The sequence below is a fragment of the Daucus carota genome, chromosome 3, assembly GCF_001625215.2.
Source record: "Daucus carota subsp. sativus chromosome 3, DH1 v3.0, whole genome shotgun sequence".
Taxonomy (NCBI): Eukaryota; Viridiplantae; Streptophyta; class Magnoliopsida; order Apiales; family Apiaceae; genus Daucus; species Daucus carota.
In genome coordinates this window covers 34,600,062-34,604,872 of record NC_030383.2, presented here as the reverse complement: position 1 = coordinate 34,604,872, position 4,811 = coordinate 34,600,062, and the positions used below count along the sequence as shown (strand labels likewise).

Below are 4,811 nucleotides of genomic sequence, written 5' to 3'. Positions count from 1 at the left end.
TTTGTTGATTATAAATAACCAACCAAGCTATATAAAAATATCTTGCTTCAGGAGTTGCACTGAAATCTTTCGAGTACTTGGACAACATCTTCATTGCTTCCACAATAATCTTGAATACTTCAATCTTTATTCTTCACTGAGGCATGAACATATTAATGAACTTCTTCCAGTGAACTTCTTCCTTCAAGAGTGTAGATGGCTTCTTCAACCTTTGTCTTCGTATCTTCCGATTCCGGTGCAGGCGTAGTGTTATTTACTTGTCATATTCTATTGTTGAGTTATCATCCCTATGTAACAGATAGGGTTGTCTTTATATTTAGACTTACACGTGTGTCACTCTATGGCTTTTCTTAATGTCATACAGACTTTGATAGCCATGGCTTTTTAAGTCATACCGTGTGGTTCCATATGACTTTGCCATAGAATGTCATGCCCTGTCTTACTTGAAGGCCAAGCTCAATAATGTCATACCTTCCACTCTCAGCATGACATTATCAAAGAATGTCATTCCATCCTTTGTTTCAGCATGGCTTTGTCTTATAATGTCATACCCTTCCATGTATAACTCATACCTAAGCTTTGGAATGTCATACCTGGCTTGAATATCATAGCTAGCATTGTCATACTAGTTCAAAGTGCTTGCCTATAAATAGGCCCTCACTTTCTTCATTTCTAAGTGTTCAAAGTATTGTAAAGCTTTCAAGTTGTGCTAAACTTGCTATTTTCTGTGCTTTGATCACTCGTTTGTTTTAATCCCTAAATTAGAATACTTCATCTCAAATTTATTCTAAAATATTTAGTGAACATTAAAACTGAACCCTAATTAATTTAATAACGACTTTCAAGTTTAAATAACTTTTTACTTGAACCTTGTTTATTTAATTAATTAAAATCTGAATATCCAGTTTTATCCAAATCAGATTTATTCCGCGCGAATTTTGTGACGATTGTATTCAACCCCCTTGTACAATCGTATCGGGACCTAACAATCGGTATCAGGGCGAGGTTGGTATAATCTACTTATCAGATCCTATTCTCACTCCGAAACATTCTAAAAATTCCAAATAATTTTTTATTCGAAATAATTTTATTTAGAAAATTATTTCTGACCGAAAATTATTTTTCCTTCAAAAATCCAATCTTTTCCAAAATAATTTTTTGTTTGAGATAATTTTATTCCAAAAATTATATCTAATCGAAAATTATTTATATTTCTAATCTTTTCGCAAATAAATTTTTATTCGAAATAATTTTATTTCAAAAATTATTTTTGATCGAAAATTATTTTTATTTCAAAATCATTTTCCAAATAATTTTTTATTCGAAATAATTTTATTCCAAACATTATTTCTGATCGAAAATTATTTTTATTTCAAATCTTTTTCCAAATAATTTTTAATTTGAAATAATTTTATTCCAAAAATTATTTCTGATCAAATATTATTTTTCTTTCAAATCTTTTTCTAAATAATTTTTAATTCGAAATAATTTTATTCCAAAAATTATTTTTGATCAAAAATTATTTTCCTTTCAAATCTTTTTCTAAATAATTATTAATTCGCAATAATTTTATTCCTAAATTTATTTTTGATCAAAAATTATTTTTCTTTCAATATCTTTTTTCAAATAATTTTTTAATTCGAAATAATTTTATTCCAAAAATTATTTCTGATCAAAAAATATTTTTTTTAAATTATTTTTCTTTCAAAATCCAAATCTGTTCCCAAACACTCAAATTTTTGTTCCTCCGGGCGGCAAATAAAAAATACATAAATATTTTGACGAAGGGTCTTTCGCCCCCAATGAATATTATCTTGGAACACACTGAAGATGGAGTTACGATTCCTCACAGAACTTATCTAAAAACTCCTACTGAGTTTTCTGATGAGGATAATGAGTTGATTCAACTGGACATGAATGTACAGCTCATTCTGATTGATTCTTTGGATCGTGTCATGTACAATAATGTTGTTAATTGTACAAGTGCAAAACAAATCTGGGATACTTTGCAAATAATCAACGAGGGATCTGAGGATGTCCGGGAAAACAAGAAGGAAATTCTTGTGGCTCAATACGAGCAATTTGGTTCTAATCCCGGAGAAGGGATTTCTGAAGTATTCATCAGATTCAACAATTTGATAAAAAATCTGAATCTGAATGGGAAATACTATGACAACAAAGAGGTGAACCTGAAGTTTTTGCTGACGCTCCTTGAGCATCCGGAATATAGGATAACTGCCATTAGAGAGAGCAGAGATCTGTTAGAGATTTCACTAGAAAAACTCTATGGCGTTCTGAAAACCTATGAGTTGGAACAGGTCCAGATGAAACAGAGGTACGGATGTGGAAAGACGATCAAATCGTCTACATCTATCAGCAATTCTACTGCCCTCGTAATAGAATCACTTGTTGTGAAAGAGCGGAAGGTTGTTGTACATTCTAAATGCACCCAGGAGTATGTGGTTCCTGAAATAGGACATACGTCAACAAGTATGGGTGATGATGAATTCTACTCTATGGAAGAGTTAGATCAGCTTGAGGACGAATCTCTTGCTAAGTTTGCCAGGAAGTTTGGCGACATGAGATTCAGGAGGAGTCCTTCATACAAATTTAAATCTTCTGGTAGTAAATTCCAGAAAGGGGGATCTTTGTCCACAACATCAAAAGGGGCTTACAAGACTAGGATGGTTGATCGAAGCAAGTTTAAATGCTTCAACTGTGATGAGCCTGGTCACTTTGCATCAGAGTGCAAGAAGCCCAATCAGCTGGCAAAGAATAAATAATCCTATGACAAGCTAAAGCAGAAGTACGAGACTCTGCTAAAAAAGCATCAAGGCCAAAGCAGCCAAGGGAAGTCCTATGTGGCAAAAGGGAAAAGCTAGGATGACACAGATAGTGATGAGGAGGAAGAGCGGAGGAATGTTGCGCTAATGGCTTTCATGGAACCTTCCACACCTCCACATCGCACTGGCGGATTTCCATTAGATCCTACTTGCCCTAAAATTTTTATGCAATTAGGACTTGAACGTGATGATGCTCTTAAGAAGCTCAAACACTACAATAAATTTGACTTTTACCTACCAATTACAAATGTAGGTAAAACTAAATAATTGGAAGATAAAATGTATTTACCTACAAATAGGAAATTGGTGGTGCTTGGTAGGTAAAAGTTGGTGGAGAAAGATTTTTTAGCTACATATATCTATATTGGTAGATATATATTATGTGGACCCCATTATAAAGAATAATGGAAAATGAGTCATCAGCTGACATGTACTTATCTTATGTGGCCATGTTGATCCATATGGCATATCACCATTAGTCCAAATGTCATCATACAATTTGTCCACATGGCAATTCATCATTAGTCCACATGTCACTACATTATTAGTCCACATGGCATATCATTATTGGTCCACATGTCACCACGATATTCATCCACATGGCACCAATACAAATGTTCCAAGTGTCGATCCAAGTATGGTCCATGTGGCACTTTGGCAATCCATGAGCATTTATAATGCATTTAATTTTATAATAACAAATAGAATTTATTTATTTAATTTTTTCACGGAAATCAAAAATTAAAAAAAACATCAATGACAAAATAGTCCTAATCATATTATTAAAAATTTCATACAAAAGACTTTTTACTATAAAAGAACTACTACAGTAGTGGATTCTTGATCCATAACTCGATAATTTTACATGAAAAAATACATCAATCAACAATCATATCATACATGTGAAAAGAAAAGTTTGAAAATGTGCTGCAATTTTAAACTCCTCACAATCCCCATTGATGACCTGGATTCGTCCCAGCATTGCAAACATCCAACCTAATTTCATATACTTTAACTGATCATCCATGAACAAAGCATACAAGAACAAGAAAGCATTCCTGGCGGAAAAAAAATTAATCACCACAAGCTACGCTATAAATAGATAAAGAAAAAGTTATATGAAAGTTTAAAAAAATTGTACATATGATAGTGGTACAAGACAATCTGCCTTGAACAGTGAACACCATTGTAACGTAATGACCACACCTCCTGTGTTATTCTGAGTCACCATAAACTACCTGTAAATGAGTTTTCTTATTTGTGCTGGACAAGCCTGCAAAAAACATCCAAGAACTTCAATAAACAAGTAAAGCTATAAAGATATTAAAAAGTAACGGAGAGGGTTAAGATTTGGAGTATTTTACTTCTTAGTCTCCGATTCATCAATGACTTCAATATACTTTAGCGAAAAAAGATACTGTCCATCAAGCTATGATTCAAATATAAGTAAAAATAATGGATCATCACAAAATAAATCTACATATAGAGAGGAAGATAATACCATTAGAAAAAAACGCTTAAAGAGATTGAGAGAAGTGGGTACTCCAGTTCTGAGTTAGTGATGGGATGAGCTTGAGAATTAACTCAGGTTGGAATTTAGATGATAGGATCTCATGCAGATTTCGAGCCAACTGAAAAAAACAAGTTTTACGTGACCAACGTCCCATTACCCTATCTCATTACCTAGTGGCAGTTTTAAAATATTTAAAATATTTGACCGGGAAATTATAAAAAGTATAGCGGCAAATCCCAATTAGTTTAGTTATGAAAAATGACACAAACTATTTTAACAAGTTTTAAAATTAGTTAAATTTACATCTTGCGCTCATAAAAAAATCAGTTCTATTTTAAAAAAATATAAGTGATAAAAATTATTAAAATCAATAAAAATATAAAATAAGAAATATTTGTTATTTAAACTTATAACAATTATCCTAAGCGAATATCTTATCATCGTGACAATGTGTT

At 32.2% G+C, this 4,811-nt stretch overlaps 1 long non-coding RNA gene across 2 annotated transcripts; it reads right to left on the bottom strand.

Moving 5' to 3' along the window:
• Positions 1 to 3,606: 3,606 nt before the first annotated feature.
• Positions 3,607 to 4,469, bottom strand: LOC108213858 (uncharacterized). Of its 2 annotated transcripts, XR_001805389.2 has the most exons (4): positions 4,345 to 4,469; positions 4,208 to 4,272; positions 3,985 to 4,116; positions 3,607 to 3,901 (listed from the first exon to the last, which is right to left on the bottom strand). It is a non-coding gene; the product is annotated as an uncharacterized LOC108213858 (long non-coding RNA). The 2 variants fall into 2 exon arrangements; XR_001805388.2 differs by having other exon boundaries at positions 4,208 to 4,435.
• Between the last annotated feature and the right edge of the window lie 342 nt (positions 4,470 to 4,811).